The 25,287-nt window shown below is 45.7% G+C and overlaps 1 long non-coding RNA gene across 1 annotated transcript in view; it reads left to right on the top strand.

Annotated features, from left to right (window-relative positions):
• The window catches only part of LOC141083432 (uncharacterized), a 40,712-nt gene that overhangs the window by 821 nt on the left and 14,604 nt on the right, over nt 1-25,287 (top strand). Inside the window, exon 2 of the long non-coding RNA XR_012230715.1 lies at nt 15,225-15,341. This is a non-coding gene — a long non-coding RNA (uncharacterized lncRNA). The remainder of the gene's footprint in view (nt 1-15,224; nt 15,342-25,287) is intronic.

Below are 25,287 nucleotides of genomic sequence, written 5' to 3'. Positions count from 1 at the left end.
GGGAGAGAGATTTTTTTCTGTTAGCCAGAAATGATTTCAGGGTTAAATTTCTGCCTGACTTCAATCCTCCGGGCATGCGCACTAGAAAAATGCGGATCATGCAGCACAAAAAAAGTTACATGGTCCGTCCAGGCGTCTCGGCGGATGCAAAAAAATTGACGGAATCGCAAAAAAACGGATCCAACGGATGGCCATCCGTCAAGATCTGCCGGTAATGCAAATCAATGGGGAAAAAAACGGATCCGCAAAAAAAATGGTGGATCCGTTTTTTTGCAAAAACGGCGGATTTTGACTGATGGTCAAAAACGGAAGTGTGAAACAGGCCTTATTTGTATACACCAGTGGTTTCCAAACTCCAGTCCTCGCAGACCCCAACAGTTCATGTTTTCAGGATTTCCATAGTGTTACACATGTGAGAGAATTCCTGATGCCTTGATGATACTTCCATCACCTGTGAAATACTAAGGAAATCCTGAAAAGATGACCTGTTGGGGTCCGCGAGGACTGGAGTTTGGGAAACGCTGGTATACGCCTTCCCACCTGCTTGTTTTCCCTCCATGTCCACCCTCTATATTTGACAGCTCTGGCTTCATGGAGGCAGAGAAGGATGGAGATAGATGGAAAACAAGCAGGTGGGAGGGTGCATATATAAATGTTTGGCCCCACCATGATGCACCGAGCTCCTGTACTTGGATTCCGCAGCCATTCTGTGCTGCCTGTCAGTCTGTGTAAACAGACCCATAGTGAATTATGTAATCTAGGAGTTGTGCAATGCCGCACGATTTATTAGGAAGTAATCTGTGAGTTGTAAAATGCCCCACAATTTATTAGGCAGGACTCCATATTTTATTCTGTGCAGCGGTTCAGTTCTTTAACCTCTTCATGACCTTTGATGTACTTGTACATTGTCGTGTCCCTGCCTTTGACACAGGCCTGCACACTGTTTATTTAATCAGATGTCACTTGCCTCTAAAGGTACTGTCACACTTAGCGATGCACCAGCGATATGACGCAGTCAGGATCGCTGGTGCATCGCTAGTGAGCTGCCACACAGGCAGATCTCACTAGCGACATCGCAGGGGTCGCTACTTACCTGTCACACCAGGCGATCCTGCGTCCTCCCTCCCGGCTCCACACGTCGCTCGTCGTCACAGCAGGAAACTGACGACGAGAAACAGTCCAGGACGTTCTCGCGCAATCAGCGATAAGCAGCGGGGGAACGGGTTGTAGGTAAGTATCACACACAGCGATATCACTAGCAATATCGCTATAACGTCACAAGTTATAGCGATATTGCTAGCGATATCTCAGTGTGACATGCCCTTAACAGTCACCGGTGAATTGGAGCTTCGACTGCAGCTGTTAGATGCCACTGTCAATCTCATAAAGCGGCATTTAACACACGGCCGGCAGTGGTGTGCGTCGTTCCACACAGGAATCTGCTGATGACCCTTGTGCCTGTCGTTATGATGATCTTGTGAATGCTGACCCATGGCTGGCGTTCTTAAGAGATTGTGATTCTTGGTATATATAGCAGAGCAGCTCACTGTATAAGCGCTCGTCTGATCGAAGCTTCAAAGGGGACATATTTGGTATTGCTATGTTCAGAAAAATCTGATCAAAATATAAAATAAACTAATTTTATCAGTAAACGAGAAAACAAAAGCGATTGACAATTACATTTTTTGCCTACCACAACATTGCAAGAAAATACAATACGAAGCGATCAAAACATTGTATCTACCCAAAAAGTTATCAGTAAATGCATTAGCACAGCATGCAAAAAAAATAAGCTTTCACCTAGCCCCATTTCTGAAACATGAAAATGTGACGTGTCTTGGAAAATGGTGACTGGCAAAAAAAAGTGTCTTACAAATTGCCACTAAGTGATGAGTGAGTATACTCGTTGCTCAGGTGACCTCTGAGCATTTTGGCGTGCACGGAGATTTAGTTTCTGTCAATGCAGCTGCATGATTTGTGGCTGCTGGACAGGCTGAATACATGTTGCCTGTTTGTGAGGGAATGCCCATGTGTATTCAGGCTGTCTAGCAGCCAGAAATCATGCAGCTGAGGCGATGAAATCTAAATCTCAGAGCTCGCCTGATCTATACTCGCTCTTCACTAATTGCCACACTTTTTTTTTCACCTCTTATAGGGAACCTGTCACCCCCCCGGGCATTTTTAAGTAAAAGCCACCTTAGGAGCACTATGGCTGCACTCTGTGAAGGTGGCTCTTCTGTTTCTGACCCCTAGTAACGCCGAAGTAATGACTTCTATAACTAGGTCCCCATACCTGCATTGCGACCCATAGGTATGGTGTGTCCCCCTGTATCAGCCGCCTCCCAAGCCGTCGATCATGCGCCTGTCTTGCGTCTGGGCGTCGCCTCCAATCCGTCCACCATGCCCTTGTCTTGCGTCTGTGCGCCGCCTCCCATCCATCCATCATGCCCCTGTGTGCCGCCGGCACCTGCACTGTGATAGCAGTTCTCGGGCATGCGCAGTGCGCGCTGCCTGGGAACTGACATAAGGCCATCAAGCCTGCGTGTTTTGGAGTCCCCTTATCCAGCCCCACAGTATGTTATGAAGTATTCACACTGTGGGGCTGGGTATTGGGGGACTCCAAAACACGCAGGCTTGATGGCCTGATGTCAGTTCCCGGGCAGCGCGCACTGTGCATGCCTGAGAACTGTTGTCACAGCGCAGGTGCCGGCATACAACACAGGAGGAGGCGGCGGCGCATGGGTATGATGGACAGATGGGAGGCGGCGCCCATACGCAAGACAGGCATGATGGACGGATGGGTGGCGGCGCCCAGACACAAGATGGGCATGATGGATGGCTTGGAGGCGGCGCCCAGACGCAAGACGGGCATTATGGACGGCTGGGAGGCGGCTGATACAGGGGGATACACCATACCTACGGGACGCAATACAGGTATGGAGACCTAGTTATAAAAATCAATATTTCGGTGTTACTAGGGGTCAGAAGCAGAAGAGCCACCTTCACAGAGTGCAGCCTTAGTGCTGCTGAAGGTGGCTTTTTTTTACTTAAAAACGCCCTGGGGGTGGGGGGGACAGGTTCCCTTTAAAAAAAAAAATATGTATATATCTAATATACACTCACTGGCCACTTTATTAGGTACACCATGCTAGTAAGGGGTTGGACCCCCTTTTGCCTTCAGAACTGCCTCAATTCTTCGTGGCAGAGATTCAACAAGGTGCTGGAAGCATTCCTCAGAGATTTTGGACCATATTGACATGATGGCATCACACAGTTGGCGCAGATTTGTCGGCTGCACATCCCTGATGCGAATCTCCCGTTCCACCACATCCCAAAGATGCTCTATTGGATTGAGATCTGGTGACTGAGGAGGCCATTTGAGTACAGTAAACTCATTGTCATGTTCAAGAAACCAATCTGAGATGATTCGAGCTTTATGACATGGCGCATTATCCTGCTGAAAGTAGCCATCAGATGTTGGGTACATTGTGGTCATAAAGGGATGGACATGGTCAGCAACAATACTCAGGTAGGCTGTGGCGTTGCAACGATGCTCAATTGGTACCAAGGGGCCCAAAGAGTGCCCAGAAAAAATTCCCCACACCATGACACCACCACCACCAGCCTGAACCGTTGATACAAGGCAGGATGGATCCATGCTTTCATGTTGTTTACGCCAAATTCTGACCCTACCATCCGAATGTCGCAGCAGAAATCGAGACTCATCAGACCAGGCAACGTTTTTCCAATCTTCTACTGTCCAATTTCGATGAGCTTGTGCAAATTGTAGCCTCAGTTTCCTGTTCTTAGCTGAGAGGAGTGGTACCCAGTGTGGTCTTCTGCTGCTGTAGCCCATCTGCCTCAAAGTTCGACGCACTGTGCATTCAGAGATGCTCTTCTGCCTACCTTGGTTGTAACGGGTGGCAATTTGAGTCACTGTTGCCTTTCTATCAGCTCGAACCAGTCTGCCCATTCTCCTCTGACCTGTGGCATCAACATGGCATTTCCGGCCACAGAACTGCCGCTCACTGGATTTTTTTTCTTTTTCGGACCATTCTCTGTAAACCCTAGAGATGGTTGTGCGTGAAAATCCCAGTAGATCAGCAGTTTCTGAAATTCTCAGACCAGCCCTTCTGGCACCAACAATCATGCCACGTTCAAAGGCACTCAAATCACCTTTCTTCCCCATACTGATGCTCGGTTTGAACTGCAGGAGATTGTCTTGACCATGTCTACATGCCTAAATGCACTGAGTTGCCGCCATGTGATTGGCTGATTAGAAATTAAGTCTTAACACACAGTTGGACAGGTGTACCTAATAAAGTGGCCAGTGAGTGTATAAAGCTTATAGTGTGTGTATGTCCGGGATAGGCATCCGCACCATCGCAGCTACAGCCACAAAATTTGGCACAGTCACACGTCTGGACCCCGAGAGCATCCTAAGCTATGTTGTGAGGCGAAATTTTAACCCCACGCGTTCCAGTTCACCAAACAATTTTGCCCCTATCTACATAATGGGGAAAAAGTGTGTGCACGTCAAGCCCCGCCCCTCATTATGATGTCATAATGCCCCTATCTACATACTGGGGAAACTGCGTATCAAACCCCGCCCCTCATGATGTCACAATGGTTGCCATGGCGTCGCTGATGTCGTCATAGGTTGCAAGCCCCGCCGCTCATTATGATGTCATAATGGTTGACTATGGGAGGATATGTATGACGGGTATATGGGCACGGGACTATGGGATGGATGATATGTATGACCGGTATATGGGCACGGGACTATGGGATGGCGGATAAGTATGATTGGTATATGGGCACTCGACTATGGGATGGCGAATATGTATGATGGGTATATGGGACTGGGATGGAGGATGTGTGATGGGTATATGGGCATTCGACTATGGGATGGAGGATATCTATGATGGGTATATGGGCACGGGACTATGGGATGGAGGATGTGTGACGGGTATATGGGCACTGGACTATGGGATGGAGGATATGTATGACGGGTATATGGGCACTGGACTATGGGATGGAGGATATGTATGACGGGTATATGGGCACGGGACTATGGCATGGAGGATATGTATGACCGGTATATGGGCACGGGACTATGGGGTGGCAGATAAGTATGATGGGTATATGGGCACTCGACTATGGGATGGTGAATATGTATGATGGGTATATGGGACTGGGATGGAGGATGTGTGATGGGTATATGGGCACTCGACTATGGGATGGAGGATATCTATGATGGGTATATGGGCACGGGACTATGGGATGGAGGATGTGTGACGGGTATATGGGCACTGGACTATTGAATGGAGGATATGTATGACGGGTATATGGGCACTGGACTATGGGATGGAGGATATGTATGACGGGTATATGGGCACGGGACTATGGCATGGAGGATATGTATGACTGGTATATGGGCACGGGACTATGGGATGGCGGATAAGTATGATGGGTATATGGGCACTCGACTATGGGATGGAGGATATCTATGATGGGTATATGAGCACGGGCCTATGGGATGGAGGATGGGTATATGGGCACGGGACTATGGGATGGAGGATAATTATAATTTGTTATAACTAACCACAGCTGGTTACAATGCCTGGGCAGCGCCGGGCTCTTCAGCTAGTATATATATCTAATATATAAAGCTCAATGTGTGTATGTACGTGTGTGTGTGTATGTCCGGGATAGGCATCCGCACCGTCGCAGCTACAGCCACAGAATTTTGGCACAGTCACACGTCTGGACCCCGAGAGCGTCCTAAGCTATGTTGTGAGGCGAAATTTCAACCCCGCGCGTTCCAATTCACCAAACAATTTTGCCCCTATCTGCATAATGGGGAAAAGTGTGTGTGCGTCAAGCCCCGCCCCTCATGATGTCATAATGCCCCTATCTACATAATGGGGAAACAGTGTGTGCGTATCAAGCCCTGCCCCTCATGATGTCATAATGGTTAACTATGGAATGGAGGATGTGTGATGGGTATATGGGCACTGGACTATGGAATGGAGGATATGTATGACGGGTATATGGGCACGGGACTATGGGATGGAGGATGTGTGATGGGTATATGGGCACTGGACAATGGGATGGAGGATATGTATGACGGGTATATGGGCACATGACTATGGGATGGAGGATGTGTATGATGGGTATATGGGCACGGGACTATGGGATGGAGGATGTGTGATGGGTATATGGGCACTCTACTATGGGATGGAGGATATGTATGATGGGTATATGGGCACGGGCCTATGGGATGTATGATGGGTATATGGGCACGGGCCTATGCAATGGAGGATATGTATGATGGGTGTATGGGCACGGGCCTATGGGATGGAGGATATGTATGATGGGTATATGGGCACGGGCCTATGGGATGGAGGATGTGTGATGGGTATATGGGCACGGGACTATGGGATGACGAATATGTATGATGGGTATATGGGCATGGGACTGTGGGATGACGAATATGTATGATGGGTATATGGGCATGGGACTGTGGGATGGAGAATATGTATGATGGGTATATGGGCATGGGACTGTGGGATGGAGAATATGTATGATGGGTATATGGGCATGGGACTATGGGATGGAGGATATGTATGATGGGTATATGGGCACGGGCCTATGGGATCGTGGATATGTATGATGGGTATATGGGCACGGGACTATGGGATGGAGGATAATTATAATTTGCTATAACCACAGTCGATTACTATGCCCGGACAGCGCCGGGCTCTTCAGCTAGTATATATAACTACTACCCCTAATATCCCACATCATCCCATCAGCCAGAGCCACCGGACTACTACCCCTAATATCCCACATCATCCCGTCAGACTGGGGTCAGAACCAGAGCGCTGAGTGGATTTGTCCTGACTTCCATACCAATGATCCCTTTAATAGAAGCCTGGGGTGAGAATCAGAGCGCTGAAGGATTTACCCTAACTTCCATACCGGAGATCCCTTTGAGAGGCCTGGGGTCAGTACCAAAGTGCAGAGTGGATTTGCCCTCACTTCCGTACCGGGGATCTCTTTAAGAGAGACTGGGATCAGAACTAGAGCACTGAGTGGAATTGCTGTGACTTGCATGCCAATGATCCCTTTAATAGAACCCTGGGGTCAGAATCAGAGCGTTGAGGGATTTGCCCTAACTTCCATACAGGAGATCCCTTTAAGAGAGACTGGGAGTACAACCACTGAGTGGAACAGTCCTAACTTCCATACCAGGGATCCCTTTAAGAAAGGCCTGGGGTCAAAACCAAAGCCCTGGATGGATTTGCTCTGACTTCCATACCAATGATCCTTTTAAGAGGGAAGATGTGCCTACGGGGTAGAGGATGTGTGATGGGGATATTGGCAGGGAGGGGGGGATTCATTTTTGTCATGTGCTCTCTGCTCCTTTCAAGGGGGCAGACAATGTCTGAGAGCTTATGTTCCTGAAGATGCTAGATTTCTCCCACCATGTCAGTGTCTGCTGAGGTGTTAAGTGGGAAAACCTGCTCAATCACAGCTCAGCTACTTTTAACCATCTCTGGTGAAATGAGAAATGCTTAGTGATTGGTTGCAAGGAAAACTTGCTCACAGCAACCAGTCACAGCTCAGCTTCTTTTGAACAGCTCTGGTAAAATGAAAGATGCTTCGTGATTGGTTGGTGATACATACATACATTCACTTTTATATATAGAGATAGCACCCCCTTTTGAAAGTATCACAGCCAGCAAAGAGTCTTTCAATTCTTGTTTGAGGGCTTTTCATCCATTCTTCCTTGAAAAATTCTTCCAATTTTGTGAGATTCCTGGGTCATCTTGCATGCACTACCATTTTGAGGTCTAGCCATATTTTCAATGGTCAGATTAGGGGAGAGTGAGGACCATTGTAATCTCTTCAGCTTGCACCTTTTGAGGTAATCTATTGTGAATTTTGATGAGATATTTATATTATGTATAGTGTCTTATAATACAGTATATACGCGAATATAAGCCGAGATTTTTAGCCCATTTTTTTGGGCTGAAAGTCCCCCTCGGCTTATATTCGAGTCATATACACCAGGGGGTCGGAAGGGGGGGCGGGGGTGTCAGGTCATACTTACCCGCCCTGGCACGGTCTCTGCAGCCCCCAGCTTCTCCGCGATCTCCCTTCAGCAGTCAAATGGTACTGCTCATTACACTTATTAATATCCGCATATTCATGAGTTTAATTATCGGTGCCATGTGACCGCTGAAGGCAGGAAGGGAGATTGCGGAGAAGCTGGGGGCTGCAGAGACCGCGCCAGGACTGGTAAGTATAATGACACTCACCAGTCCAGGGTCCATCGCTGCTTGCTGCTGTCTGGCACCGCATCTGTCAGTGATGTTCAGACAGCGGAGGGCCAGCGATGGATCGGGGGACAGGTGAATATCTCAGGTGCCAGCAGTGACATCGGCACCTGGCCCCCAGCGACGGAGAGGTGAGTGTCATTTTTATATTTTTAAATGCAGCATATTGTTGCATAATCTATGGAGCATCTTATGGGGCAGTAATCTAAGGAGCATCTTATGGGGGCAGCATATGGGGTCATAATCTATGGAGCATCTTATGGGGGCAGCATATGGGGCCTATTCTATGGAACATTATATGGGGCATACTCTATGGAAGATCTTATGTGGCCATAACCTTTATGGAGCAGCATATGGGGCATATTATTCTATGGAGCATCTTATGGGGTTTTTATTAACCTTTGTGCAGCATTATATGGGCTGTATTTTGTATGGAGCATCTTATGGGGCCCATCATGAACTGTATGGAGCATTATATGGGGCTCCAGATTCAATATGGATATTCAAAAACATTTAGGCCATGTGCACACGATGCATTTTTCCTGCGGATCCGTAGCAGATTTTACCGCGCAGAAACGTTGCAGATCCGCAAAGTGATTTACAGTACAATGTAAATCAATGAAAAAAAAACCGCTGTGCAGACGCTGTGGTTTTTTCTGCGCAGTTTTTGTGCTGTACAAAAAATGCAACATGTCACTTTTGTGCGGTTTTCCACCTGCTCCATTCTCCAAATCCGCAGTGGGAAAACCGCACAAAAGCCACTGGAAAACCGCAATAAAAAGGAAGAAATCCGCAGGAAAAATGTAGGTTATTTGACCTGTGGATTTCTTCAAATCTGCGCAGAAAAATCCGCAGGAGGAAAATCTACGTGTGCACTTTAGCCTTAACCTGATGTCTCAATTAATTTTACTTTTACTTGTATCTATTTTTATTTTTCAAATTTACCAGTAGCTGCTGCATTTTCCACCCTAGACCAGAGGTGTATCTAGGCTTTCTGGCACCCGGGGCAAGAATTTGATTCGGCCCCCCCCCCCCCCCCCAAGTACATATGCGACTTGCACACTTGGCCATGTACCCACGGGCTGCTCTCCCTAATGCTCTCAATGTTCAGTAAAAAACTGAGAGAAGCAGGAAGAGAAGCTCGTTGTCACAGGACCATAAGTATGAAAATCGCATATGAGTGAAGTGTCCATGTGATTACACTGGAACCTGCAGAGCTGAATCCTGACATTGCAGCTTCTGAATTCTCACAACGAATGCACTGCACACTTTTAGGATTCTCCTTTGCCGATGTACAGTCAGCACAGCACAAGTATGTGATTTATATACTTCTGGCCACATTCTGACTAGACGTGTCCGGCCTCGCTCCGTTCATTTTCATTGAGTGACGCCACGCATGTCTAGTCAGCATGTGACCGTATGTATATTACCGGCACAAGAGAATCCTAACAGCGTTCAGTGAGCACTGTGAGAATTCAGAAGTCTGCAGTCACATAGAATGACAGCAGACTCATCACCGACCTGAACAACCCCTTTAATGCTCCTAACTTAAATAAAAATAAGAGAATAAGTCAGTGTCACAAATATTATTTACATCCAGGTACCTTATAGATGACGTCGTCTCTGGAGTCGTCCTCCTTCTTTTCTTCTTGTCCAGACCCCATGATGAGTTTTCTCCTCCATCTCGTCTCTGCAGACTTCCATCTTCTCCGGTCTTCTGCAGCAAATCTTCACACGATCCCCTTAAAGATAGAAGTGTCATTATAATGCTCCTAAATAAAAATATCTGCGATATACTGTCTCCTCACACTGTTCCCCTCCCTTCTCATACTTTCTCCTCTAACATCCCACCTGTTCACCATACTGTCTCCTCATATATTTACCCCCTCACTCTCTATACTGCCTGCTCACACATTCCCCTGACTCCCCATACTTTGTCTGCACACATCCCATCACCCTCACTCCCCATATTGTGTCCACATACATTTTTCCCATCGCTACTCATACTGTGTCCACATACATTTACCCGTTCACACCCCTTACTGTCTGCACCCATCCCCCATACTGTTTCCTCATACATGCCCTCATACATACATATTCTTCATTGTGTCCTCAAATCTCCCCATACATTAAATCCCCCATCCCCAATCCGCCACACACATTACGTACCCCATCCCCACTCCAAATCCCCCCACACATTAAATCCCTCATCCCCACTCCAAATCCCTCACACACAATAACCCCCCCATCCCCACTCCAAATACCCCCACACATTAAGTATCCACCATCCCCACTCAATAACCCCCGTCCCTTCTCCCAAATCCCCCCACTCATTAACCCCCATCTCCACTCATTAACCCCCATCTCCACTCATTAACCCCCATCTCCACTCATTAACCCCCATCTCCACTCATTAACCCCCATCTCCACTCATTAACCCCCATCTATTAACCCCCACCTCCACTCATTAACCCCTATCTCCCCTTATTAACCCCTCACACATTAACCCCCATCTCCACATTAACCCCCATCCCCACTCATTAACCCTCTACTCATTAATCCCCCCACTCATTAACCCTCATCCCCACATTAAGCCCCCATCTCCAATCATGAACAACTCCCATCTTCGGTGGTTCTTCAGCTCCACAGAGGAGCACACTTACCACCAGCGTTCGCTCTGGGCGCCGGGGAGTGACGTCAGCAGCGTGATCACATGACCTGATCACGCTGCTGACGTCGCTCTGACCCGGCGCTCTGGTCAGAGCTTTCAAGTACAACAATTGCTGCCTGGGTGCCGGCGCGGCCTCCTTCTCTGCGTCGGCTGTCAGCTTGACAGCCGACACAGAGAACAGCCGACACACAGGACGGGGGGCGGCAGAACGCAGCCGCCGGGGGGAGACACTGCAGACCGCTGCATTAGGCGGCCCGACTGCGCCCCCCTGCTGGCTGCGCCCGGGGCAACTGCCCCGGCTGCCCCCCCCCGGATACGCCCCTGCCCTAGGCTTATACTCGAGTCAATACGTTTTCCCAGTTTTTTGTGGCAAAATTAGGGGGGTCGGCTTATACTCGGGTCGGCTTATACTCGAGTATATACGGTATATAATTTTTATTCTCTTTTGCCTAAAATACAAAGCAAATGTGTCCTCTAACTTTATGCCTTTTAAAGATCATTTCATCTTCAACTTGCCTAGCTGTTCACAATAATGATAATTTTGACCAGGGGTGCCCAAACTTACATGCCCCACTGTATTATACAATGCTGAAAGGGGAATGGCATGCCACTTATCACTATAATGTGGAATTTATAAGTAGTGACCTGATCCTTTGTCCTGTGGCTATCCCTCTGATTCAGTGATTTTGTGCCCTTCTGAGCACTCGTTTACAGTGTACGATGGCAGCTATTAAATGATTTCTGATTGACTATGTTTGCCATTTCCGTGTAATTTAATGGCCTGCATACCAGGGCTGTGGTGTCGGTAAGCCACAGTTGCGACTCCGACTCCTGGATTTTATCAGACTGCGACTCCTTCATAAATGGCCAATTCATAACAACAAATTTACTGTTGTAAAATATTAAACATCGTGTTTATTCAGTTTCTCACCATCATATAAGTAATCAGACCACTTAGAGCAAAAACTACATTTATTAGAATACAATTAGAATATAGCAAATAACTTTTAGAAACTTTTCTAAACTGTAAGTAAATATGCAATAAACACTTTTATGCAGTTAATAAGAAGAAATCTATAAATTTGTCCTCAGAAAAAGTATTGCCTCTGTCAGATCCTCCTTCATGGATGCCCTCAAATCTGATCTAATTATTTTGAGAGCAGAGAACAACCTCTCTACACTAACTTGTGTTGGTGGCAAAGCAGTAACCACTCGGGCAACATCTCTGACAATGTCAGGATACAGAGGAATCGCTTGTTGCACTGTTATTTTTGATGAACGGTCAAATTTCTCAATTTCTTTTAGTGCACATGAAAAATTCTGCTGAAATGTACTGGCTGTGTTCCTTGATGGGGATGACTCTTCTTCTATGCGGGAACGCTTTGCACGGTCCTTGTGATCCAAATATTTTTCGAAATTAAATTCTTCATCAGTTGATGATGAGGGTGAAGATATGGCAGGACGACCAAATTCTTCTTGTTCCTCCTGACTGTTCTGCAACCCTTTCATCCTTACTGCTATTTCAAACAGAGCTTCTTTTCCTTTACTTAGCTGTTGATCATCTAGAAGAATCCGATGCATTGGGTCTACATAAACAGCTGCCAAAAGAATGTTATTTTGTAATAGTAGCTCCTCTCTCCGTTTCATTGATGTAGCAATGCCACTTGCAATTAACCCTCCTCTTTGGGACAGGTGAAACATCAGGTTCTTCCACTCCTTTAAGAAAATACCTGGAGTTAAGTCCACTGCTTGTAATTTTTTAGTCACTGTAAATGGGTGCTCTAGCAATTTTTCCAGCTCAGTCACATGATTCCACTGACTTTCATTTAGCGTCAGTTGAGGGTTAGCCATGTCTACAAGAAAGGTTTTCAGTTCAACCAAGCGCTGAATCATTAAGTAAGTACTGCCCCATCGTGTGGCTTGATCAATAATTGCCCCTTTCCCAGCACGTCTCTTCAAAATTGAGTCAACTTTAGGGGTTCTGGCAACAGTAGCCAATTTTCTCACCTTGCCAATCAGTGCAGCAGCATGTCCTTCTTGCAAACTGTCTCATAGCCAGCTCTAGCGTATGCACAACACAGCGCATGTGATGAATGAAAGAACATATTGACACAGTTTCAACAAGATCATCTAAACTATCATGTTGCTGTTCATCTGAAGCAACTTCAGTTTGCTCCTCAGTTACAATACTGTGTTCCTCTATTTCAAACATTTCTGTGTCTGTGGACCCAGAATGTTCTTCTAGCTGCTGGTCACCATCATTACTCTCATTCATTAGCTTAATAGTACTTATCATATTTGAAGCATTGTCAGTTACGACAGAAAGAACTTGCTCTTTAAGTTCATAGTCTTGCAGAACCTTTTCCACCAAGACCTGGAGAAACTCACTGGTGTGATGAGCTTTGGTGTCTTTTACTGCCAATGTCTTGGTAACTATTTCATTTTTGTCACAAACAAATCGGACATTGATGGCAAAATAGTTCACTCTGTGACGTGTGCAGGCATCCATTTTAAGAAACAGAAAGCGTCCCTTGAGAGTTTTTTTAAGTTCTTCCTTTTGTTTAAAAGCTTCTTCGATTACTAATTTTCTAATACTCTCTCTCTCCAGAGAAACACCAAGCTTGCGGGCCATTTCCCCATTCAGACACACAAAAGCTGGTCGTGAAAATAATTAAATAGGCACACTATCCTTTACAACAAAAGCTCTATGATCTGTTTTTTAAATGTATCTACTGTCATTGTCACAGTAACTTTGTCACTGACAAAATATCTTGCAACTGATGGCTGCAAAGTTCTCTGCTCCTTTGTTTGGCTGGAAGAGCTGGGCACTGGTTCATTGGTTTGGATGCAGTCTTTCTCATCCACTGCTTTCAGTACTTCTGGATGAAAGCGCTGTAAATGTCTCTTTAGATTAGAAGCTCTGGTAGGAGCATTTTTATCTTTGCCTGAATATGCACTCATCTTGGCTTCATAGCATTTGTTTTCGTCTGGATCATTTGTCATACACTGACAGACATAATGTTTTCTATCTTGAGTGATGGTGAAATGTTCAAATACAGCTGATTTAATGTGATGCTTCTTTGACATTCTCAGGTTTTTAATTCTACATTCACAATCCAAATGACAATTGTTTTTCCTAAAAACAATTGTACAAAATTATTGCCAGGTCGTACAACTGATATAGTGGTCAGTAATACTGTTATTATTCCTCATGTACACAGTTAACTGATGTAAAGTTTGTTGAAAGGATAATACTTCTTACAGTCTTCCTCTTCTGAGTAGCAGGCAGCTGTGAGATGCTTGGAAGACATCTAGTATGATCTAGTCTAGAGGAGGAGCTTTACTACTAAGAATTTGCAACACATTTTCACTTTCAGTTTCATACATTGTAAGTAGGGGGGCTGGGACAGCATGAGGTTAACCAAGTATAAGATTAGATAAGGGCAGTGGAGAACAGTGACACACAAGAAGTAAGAAATGTCTCTATCTCCAGCAGAACTGCTTATCACTGTTGTTCATAGTTTGATAGAACATATATATTTGAGTAACATTTATAAAATTCATATGAAAGTTCAATTATGAAATATTAATACATTTTTTTAAAGCTGGAGTCGGTACATTTCTACCGACTCCAACTCCAACCAAAACTAACTCCGACTCCACGACTCCGACTCCACAGCCCTGCTGCATACAGTCCAATCACGTTTTCAATATGCACTGAACGATCAGTAATAAATTGAGCACATATACTGCCATTATTCTCAGCATCACATATCCTGTTTTAATGATTTTTTTCTAAATACTTTTTTTAATCCTTTCACCCGGCAAACAATCATTTTGCTCTTTTATTGGGTGATTAGCAGCTTGTTTACACTGACCAAATATCTGGAAACCAAGTGTTCTTATGAAATTGTTCAGTGATTGGCTAGTGTAAATGCACATGATTGTGCAGAAAACTGCAGCATAGCCCTATTCTCCTGCAGGAACAGGGCTATTCTGCGGTTCCTTGCACAGACAGGTTGCTGGGGGCACCTCTGTGCAGGGAGTAATTAATCGGTGAAGAAACGCAGTTGGGCTGTCACTAAATGAGAATGAGAATAACCCTCATCTAATTCCCATGTATTAGATAGGATAGTGATCATTGGTATATTTATCATTGCAGTAATAGTTTGTGCATACATTTATTTATTTATTTTTTCTATTTTTAGTCTTCATCCGCATGCCAAAGTTCCCCTGAAGAGGATCAGGCAGCAAACCAGGGTTATGTGTTGCCTGAGGGTAAAATAATGCCAAACACAGTTTTTGTTGGAGGAATCGACGTTCGGGTATGTGCTGTAGTTTCTATTTTGCTGATGAGTTTCTACCTTTGATCTATTTATCAAACTGTATTAAATGGATTGGTCACTTTATTTCTGATGTTTATTTCTTATTCCCTGTCCTGATCCTGAGCAGTTGTGTTTTTTTCATGTCTCTTGCTGTTCTCAGGGCTGTGGAGTTTGTAAGCCAAACCTCAGACTCCTCAATTTCTATGACTCGGGCTCCACAGCACTGGTCACTACTGAGGATGTTCATAAAGTGCAGCACAGATTCATTTCAGCTAAAATCCTATATCCTTAGATCAGGATAAGAACAGACATTTATGGGACATCCTGCATTGTACTACTGATCCAAATTTATTATATACTAGAAATAGGCCCGACGCTATTGCATCGGGAGGTCGGTGAAATGAACATCTGCCGGCGGGCGGCTCAGCCAATGAGCAGTACTGCGCGGCTTTGGCAGGGGATTTGAATCCCCCGCCCTGCCGGCTGAGCCAATGAGCTGTGCCATGTGGAATTTGAATCCCCCGCCAAAACCGCGCGGCATTGCTCAATGGCTGAGCGTCGCAGGATTTAAATCCCCCGCCGACTGAGCCAATGAGCGGTGCCGCGCGGGATTTGAATGTATGCATGGTCCTCCCACCCCCCTATCTTGGTATGCATGGCCCTCTCACCCCCCTATCTTGATATACATGGACCCCTCACACCCCTTCCCCCCCCCCCCCCATCCTGATATGTATGGTCCGCTCACCCCTATTAAACTGCACACATACAGAAAAAAACAGTGCATTGTCCCCTCACCCCCTATCTTGGTATGCATGCTACCTCTCACCCCACTATCCTGTTATGTATGGTCATCTCACCCCTATTAAATTGCACACATTCAGAAGAAAAAAAAAAATTTATACTCACCTTTGTTTCCTGTGCTCCAGCGCTGTCACGTTCTCCCGGGGGAGGAGTGCGACGCCGGAGTACGCACATGCCCATACCGCTCTGTCCGGCGCCATATTGCTGAAGGCACACTGCAAATGTGTCTTCAGTAAAATGGCGCCGGATAGCACTATGCATGCGCATGCACGATTCCGACACTGCACTCCTGCCCCGGTCTCCAGTGAGAAGAGAAGCGCCGCGGCAACGTTCCTCCCAGTCAGGTAAGTATGTAATCCTTCGCCGGCTGAGCCAATGAGCGGTGCCGTGCAGGATTTGAATCCCCCGCCAAGTCTCAGTCGATGAGCGGAGCCGTGCGGCTTGGTGGGGGGTATTTAAATCCCACGTGGCAACGCTCATTGGCTCAGCCGGCGGGGATTTGATTCCCGGCCGCCATATCTGAATACCAATAACTTGGGTGTTCCAATATGGTGGTGCCGTTTTTGTCACAGCTTCCAGCCGCGGTGGATTGTGGGATAGCGACACAATCGCCGGAAGCTGTGACAGAGCCGATTGGCAATTATATATTAGATTTTACGAGTCCGCACTAGAGCCCACATCAAGGGGAGGGATTCCGACGTGGGCGTACTGTTACTCCCAATGTCAGAATGGGGTTAATCTGTATATGATCATTTGGATGAGAAGCTGGACAATGTGACACGTCGGAGATCTGGCAAAGAAGCCGACGCACCAGGTTGATCCATTGATGACTGAATGCTCGGCCAGAGTGCTGATCATGACACACCCTGCATTGCAATAATAATGCATGTTGGGGTGGTACTGCACCACCACCGGTAGGGCTAGATCATTGATTACCATTTTTTATAATCCATATGCTGCTAACATTCCCAAGCAGTGCTTTGGAGTTGGTCCATTTTGATGGAGTTGGTGTAAAATTGACCGACTCGTAAAATATATAATACATTGGGTACAGTAATTCGATGCAGCACGTGCTGAATATTTTTTCAGAAGAATTTAAGAAAGTAAAGAAATGTCCTATAAATGTATGTTCTAATCCTGATCTAAGGATCTCTGCTTTAAGTTGAAATGAATCTGTGCTGCACTTTATGTATTTGCTCAGTAGTGACCAATGCTGTGAAGTCAGAGTCGTGGAGTCAGAACTCTGGGAAATTAAGGAGTCGGTGGTTTGACTAACCGACCCCAAAGCCCTGTTTCCAAGGTGCCAGTAGCTTTTGTTCTAGCTGAGACTCGCTTTCTCCTTGCCCCATGACTGCACCACGGAGAAAGGAGATCTGCCGCTCAAGGACGGGAAACCTACAGATAAAAAGGCGAAACCTATCTCCTGCATCAGTTGGTTTCCTGTCCTTGACAGGGGACTTAGTCGGCGTACCTCTAAAGGAAGGCATACCTGAGTGGCAAAAGAGAATCGTCGTGGAATGCCAGGCCTATTCAGGCAGCGGTGGCTGGCGCGGTGTCCTGATGTGTCACCGCTGGGGTCAGTGGGCCTCTAGGGTATGCAAGGACAGGCAGCAGAGATGATGGATCAGCGCTCTGGTATGCTCCCTCATTAGATCCTCACCGCCTGGACCATCGCTGGAAAAAACGTGTGCAATGAAATTTTGGGGTTCCAGTGCGCACGCGGCGCTGCAAGGCATGCCTGGGAAGTTCAGTCTGCGCTTGCGTACGTCCTCGCCGGCGCGGTGAGTGTCCCGGATACCGCTCTCCGTACACCCCTCCCCGGGGGCGTCCCTATGGACGGCGTGCGGCTGTCTAGGTGTGATAAGATTCTGAATCAGCCGCAGGTGTCCCGGAGATGGGGGGAGGGGGAAGTGCTATGGCTTATTTACTGCCAGAAAGCACTAGGAGTGCTTCTGATAGAGCTCTGGCAGTCTTACCATCCCCCAGTCATGAAAAAGCAGGAGCACTATGTGGTGCAGACTCTGCATTCTGAGTCACCACCCCAGAGAGAAAAGAAAACAGAGAAAGGGGCCTTTTATCCCCAAAGAGAAAGTATCTGTTTGATGACCCGACATGTTCATTTTTGGAGAAGGCGCCAAAATTAGACGTGGCAATTGCTAAGGCTTCCAAAAAGTTTTCCCTTCCCTTTTAGGATATGGAGTACTGAAGGATTCCATGGACAAAAGAGCGGTTACCTTCCTGAAGGGTTCATGGGAGGCCGCCGGGGAGGGGGACTAAAACCTGCAATAACTGCCACTTGTATGGCCAGATCACTGATGGTTTGGCTAGGCCAGCTGGAATCACAGCTGAGAAAGAAAACATCTAGGGACGCTATACTAGACTCCATCCCAGTGCTGATGGGGGCAGCTGCTTTCTTGACTGATACATCAGCAGACTCTGGCTGGTAGCCAGAACTGCAGTTTTTTTCTAATGCATTTAAGCCCTCCGGCTTAAATGTTGGCCAGGAGATCTCCAAACAAAGTCAAGACTATGCTCCATTCCCTGTGAGGGCAAATTCTTATTTGGGCCTATGCTTGATGATATTTTGGATAAAGCGGGGAATAATAAACGCTTCCCTGGCCTCTCCAATACTTATAGGAAATGTATCCGTTGGAGGCTAGAAAGGGGAAAACCAAAGGGTTCTTGTTCAACAAACTACCCCCCCCCAAGAAGACATTCCAATGAGGGTTTTCCCCAGGTGGGGGGAAGGTTATCTCTATTTCTCCCGGCCTGGGAAAAAAATATCTAACAGCTCTTGGATCTTAGATCTAATAAAATCAGATCTAAAATTTCAGTTCCACTCATCTCCCCAACCAAATTTTGTAGTGACACCCTAGAGATCTTCAAACGAAGAGCAACTAGCCTTAGAGCAGGAGGTTCTTGGCCTGATAGGGAAAGCAGTCCTTCAAGAGGTCCCTTACTGGGAAAAAGACTAAGGATTCTACTTCCCTCTGTTCCTGAGGAAAAAGCCATATGGAACTTTCAGGACAATCCTAAATCTAAAGAAACTGAACAAGTTATTGAAGGTTCAAACCTTCAAGATGGAGACAATAAAAACATTGGTAAAATACTGTTTCTGGACTGTTTCATGAATATTCTGGACCTAAAGGATGCCTACTATCTTGTCCCCATCCACAGAGACTATCAGAAATTCCTCAGGGTAGCAGTCCTGATAAAAGGTCTAGTAGGGTAGTAAAGCACTATCGGTTCATGGCCCTCCCTTTCAGTCTAGTCATGGCTCCACAGGTTTTCACCAAGATGGTGGCGAAGTAATGGCATGCTTGAGGGAACAAGATATCCTAATTGTCCCATACCTGGATGATTTTTGATCGACATCTCAATCCAGCATTGCTAGAACCAACTAGAGAAAGTCATGTATTCCTTGATGAACTTAGGCTGGCTTTTGAATCTAGGGAAATCGAATATATTTGGGTATCATTGGATTAAAAAAGAACAGGAGTGTCGCCTCCCGGCAGAGAGAGTTCAGCAGATTATATCTTGGATAAGGGACCTCCCCTCTACGACTTTGTGGAAAGTAATGTTCCTCCTATGTTCCAAGACTGCCTGCCTGTGTCCCGGCCATTCAGTGGGCTCAGACACACACCAGGAATTTTCAGTGGGAAATCTTATCAGCCGAAAAGTCTCTAAAAGGGCATTTAGAAGGTCTGCTAACCTTGTCATCAAAAAACAGTACTTTCTATAGAATGGTGGATGAGGATAGACAACTTAACCCGGGGCATTCCTTGTGGGCGATTTCAATCTCTGAGGTTCCAACCACAGACGCAAGCCCCAGGAGGGGGGGGGGGGGCTCACTTGAACAACCAGAATAACTCAAGGGGTCTGGACAGAGGACCTAAGATCAGTATCCTCAAACATGAAACAAATTTTGGCCGTAAAGTTCGCCCTTTTAGAATTCTTGAAAAATCTTTAGGGACACCACAGAAGTATTCTCTGACAACCGGGTAGTTGTAGCATACTTTAAATCACCAGGAAGGAATCCGGTCCCGCCCTCTCGTCATCTTGGGCGACTTCAACATCCCCATCCCCAACACTTCCCTCTCAGCTACCCCTAAATTTCTATCTCACTTCCTCCTTCTGCCTCAATCAGTGGTCTTCTGCAGCCACTCACAAAGATGGCCACACACTGGACCTCATATTCATCTGCCTCCGCTCCCTCTGTCACCTCTTTCTCACCACAAACTACTTACATTCTCATCCCTCTCCACTCCTTGTCCACAATCCCCACTCCACAAATTTGCACGCCCTCACAGAAATCTTCACCTCGATCTACATTCACTGTCTGAATCCCTTCTCCCTCTTCTCTAATAATAAATGCGCTAAGCAGCTTCTGTCCGGTTGTAACTTGGTGACGTCTGCCTTTGGCGGTAGCACTGTGCCTCTTTGCCCCCCGCACACTCCCCGACACCATATACCTTCCTAACACACACCTTCCTCACCATGCCAGCCGTCACCACACACCTCTTGCCATGTTAACCCTCAACACACACACCTCCTCAATACACACTCCTCTCACCTTTCACCATCTCCACTCACGTCCCCCCCCCTCTTTCACTCCACATACGACCCTTTCTCTCACTTCGTCTCTCATACTCACGCCATCATCGCCGCTGCTCCAGGGTCGGCATCGGCACGATCCCCGACTTCTTCCGCCGGCGCCATCCTGGATCCAGACGTAGTCCACATGTTGTTGCTGCGACGCCATCTTGAATCGGCGAAATCCCGCGATACTCAACATGGCGTCGGCGAAATCTCGCGAGATTTCGCCAACGCCACCTTGGATCCCGCGGAATTTCGTCATTTACCTCAAGCCGACTTGTTGTGCGGACGTGTTGCCTTGCTCCTCTGCCTGTTCACTGCCGGTGTCTAATTACAGGGCCAATTTGCCTCTACCACTTCATAACTACTGCTGGGCAATTACAGGGCCAATTTTGCCTCGACTAGGAGGACACCAGTTTCTTCAAACGTTAAGCATAACTACAGGAGGACCCCAGTTTAAGTCTTCTGCATAATTACACCAGTTAATTAGTCCTTTATCTCACGCCATTTATATGCCCTGTTTTGCTGTACCCCACTTCTATAAGAAGACTATAAGTACTATAAGTATCCGTTTACACTACAACACTCCAGGACGCCTTCTTCACTGCCAGATAACTGCCAAATAGACTCCTTTACCCTGTGCCAACATGAGTCATACCAAAAAGTATGCCAATGCCAGTGAAAGGAAAGCAGCTTTAGCACTATGTCAAAAACGCCGTGCTAATGAGACTCCTGAGGGAAAAACACTATCGCCTTGACCAGATTAAGGCTAATAAATGCCGTCGTCTCACACACGAATCCCCTAACTCTACATCCATTAGATTGGCTGAAGAAGCATCTGCACGCTGTCACCGCCGACAACAGACTGCTTCTTCCTCATCATTATTATTAGACTCACAACAGGATGCTTCCACATCAGCATGTGGAACAAGTTACTACCACACTTCATCCTGTATGCCGTTCACTGACATAACTAATCAGCAATCTGTTTCTGCCCTATCAATACCACCATTAGTCAATACCGACGCACAGTTTCTTCACATACAAGCTGCAACAGTTAGCCCGCAGAAAGTGCAACCAAGACAAATATACGTTGGTCTCAAAACCAGGCGCAACCCCCCGTTTGGACATGCACTTCTACTACAACCTCACATTTTCACTAATGATGAAAATAGTATTACTGAACACAGCTGTGGTGACATGACCCATGTATGTGAGCATTGCCAAGCTTTGCATTTTGTAGCAGAGATACCTTCTGATAACAGCTTTACTTTACGCTCTGCTGTCAGAAGGGTAAAGTCCATGTACCCATACTACAGTATCCTGATGTCTTTACACGTTTGCTGAAAGGGCAAAGTGAATTTAGCAAAAATTTCATGGATAATATTCGAAGTATTAACAGTTCCTTTGCTTTTGCCTCCATGGGTGCAAATATTTCACCACCTCTTGGATATGGCCCATACTGTTTCCGCATACATTGCCAGATCTATCATAGAACTGGAACACTACATCCCTCAGATGACCAACTTTACATTCTCGATACCGCGACCGCAAACGAACAACGCTTACGATGTAAAGAAAATCAAAAATGTCATCCTACATTGATGAACATTATTGCCCTTCAAATCCAAACTATTAATCCTTTTGTGGCAGCTTATCAAATGTTACGTGATGTGGAAGCAAAAGAAAAAATTAAATCTCTACAAAATGGAACTGTCATGCCAAACATCACTATGGCTATTAAACAAGATCGTACTCAAGACCCTCGACGCTGCAGTAATCCCAGTGAAGTAGCAGTCGTGTTTCAAAATGACAATGGTGAGCCACCTTTCAATAGAGACATATATATTCATTTAAAACCTGATCCCCACAACCCTTTAGCTCCAAAAACAAAACAAATTAGCATTTTCCATAGCAATTTGGATGCCCTCCTATCCAATATTTTTCCCTTGTGGAGACCAAGGATGGCATGATGGACTCCAGGCAAAAGTCAGCGGAGGATCACACAACTCCAATGCTATTGCTATATGTTATCTGTCAGAAATTACTTTAATCCACTCCTTGGTGGTAAGCTAACAGCAATATTTAATAGATGCTTATGTCAAAATCGAAGCTAATCGCCTACATTACATCCGCAACCACCAAAAAGATTTAAAAGTGGAGGATTACTGCCTCCTTCAAGAACATCTACTCAAAAAATCGATTCAAAAGGGCATCCCTATTGGAAAAACTGTCATTTTACCATCTTCTTTTGAAGGCAGTCCAAGAAACATGCAGCAGCGCTACAAGGATGCTATGGCTATTGTTACGAAGTATGGTCGACCAGATCTATTTATCACCATGAAATGTAATCCTAAGTGGAGTGAGATTACTGCACATTTAGAACTGTGGCAGCGTGTTGAACACAGACCAAACTTGGTTGCACGCCTCTTTAAAATTAAACTGGAATCCCTCTTAAAAGACATTAGCAGTGGATTATTTGGAAACGTCACCGCAATGGTCCATGTCATTGAATTTCAGAAGCGTGGTCTCCCACACGCTCATATTTTAATTATTCTTGACAGCCTGTCTAAATTACGGACTGAGGCGGACATAGACAATGTAGTCTGGGCTGAAATACCTGATGAAACAATCTACCCTCAGCTCCATAACATTGTTCTTCAACACATGATTCATTGTCCCTGTGGAGAACACAATCCTAATTCTCCCTGTATGGATCTTGGAAAGTGTAGCAAAGGTTTCCCTAAACAATACCAACCATATACCATCAAAGAAAAGGATGGCTATCCCACTTACCGCAGACCCATTGGCAAAACATATGAACACCATTCCAAGACTATTGACAATTCATGGGTAGTTCCATATAACCCATTTTTACTCACCAAATACAAGTGCCATATTAATGTAGAAATATGTGCTTCCCTTCAAAGTGTAAAATATTTATTTAAATACGTTTACAAAGGACATGACAAAGCCAACCTTGAAATTTCCCAAAATAACATCCAACATGATGAAACACACCAATTTAGGGATTCCAGATATGTTAGTGCACCTGAGGCTGTGTGGCGGATATTTTGCTTTTCCTATGCATAAACAATCTCATGCCATCATTCGCCTAGCCGTACATCTACCTAACTCTCAACCACTCTATTTTCATGAGAATGACTCTGCAGACAGCATCCATCAAAAGCTCATTTCCAATTCTACACTTATGGCGTATTTCAACCTTAATAGGATCGACCACAATGCACATAACTATTTCTACCGCGAAATTCCAGAACACTACGTTTGGAAACAAGGCACATGTGAACAAAGAAAACGAGGGGGTCTCAGTTATTGGAAGAATGTATACTGTTAGTGTGAAAGACCAAGAACGCTATTTACGTTTGTTGTTACTGCATGTAAAAGCTGCTACCAGTTTTGACAGCATTAAAACCGACAATGGAGTTATGCACGAAACCTTTAAGGATGCTGCGTTAGCACTCGGATTATTATTCGATGATGGCATCTGGAGACATACTTTAACCCTCCGTCAGGAACAATATTCGCACTAACTCCTAATGGAACAATGTGCCTGTCGAGCGCAGGCTAGAAAAATGCCTAGATTATCTAATTTTCTCAATTTCAGTGATCTAAAAGTGATCAGAGACCTTCATAGGGATGTAATGAGACTACACATTATCAGGTGCAAAACAATCCCATTTACTCAACATAAAAGTAATAACTTGGATATACACAAATTTCAAAACTCCTGAGAAGTACACTTTCATTTGTAAGAAAATCTGCCTTATTTATATGAAATATCCACAAACCTTTCTCTATCCAATCATAAAACAAGCTAAATAAACAATAGTAATGACTAAAAACATTACATACCAACCTTATAAAATGTGATGTGTTTGGGACCAATGAGCCTGAGAAGCCAGCACAGCTATATCTTCCTTCCTGAAGCTCTGGAGACCAACTGTGGAATCAGGTTTCACACAGCAGCTAGAGCCAGGAGACTATCTAGAGGGAGGGGGTTTCCTGAAAATCTGGTGAGAAGGGAGAAATGAAAGTAGAAGAGCTGCGCCTGTCAGATCCATTGTTCCTGACGGAGGGTTAAGAGATGCTTGCATTCTTAACATGCCTTCCTGTTATGATGAGTCACAGAAGGAGGAAAAAACAAAACACCAGCTAAGTCCAGAAAAACCAGAGAGGTTGGCAGCTATCGGATTGCAGACCCCTGAACCTATCCACAACAACTAGCAGTAGCCGTGGGGGGTTCCTACGGTGCCCTAGACCCCTCGATCACAGCCGGAGAACTATATAGCCTAAAGACAGAAAGGGGAAAAACTAAACTGCCCCAGACCAGACCCCAAAGCAATAGGCAGCCCCCAACATATAATGACGGTGAAGCAAGATGAAAACACTAACACTGATAGAAAGATAGGTTGAGCAAATGATGGGGCCCAAGCTAACTACATAGGACAGGATAGGAAAGCTGCTGTCTGCCATCCGCAAAAACCCTATCAAAATGAGCCAACCGACTGATAGGAAAAACAGGCCC

Source organism: Dendrobates tinctorius, unplaced genomic scaffold, assembly GCF_039654945.1.
Source record: "Dendrobates tinctorius isolate UK_male_01 unplaced genomic scaffold, ASM3965494v1 ptg000005l, whole genome shotgun sequence".
In the NCBI taxonomy this organism is placed as follows: Eukaryota; Metazoa; Chordata; class Amphibia; order Anura; family Dendrobatidae; genus Dendrobates; species Dendrobates tinctorius.
Note: the sequence above shows the minus strand (reverse complement) of the source record. Positions and strands in the feature narration are given on the sequence as shown.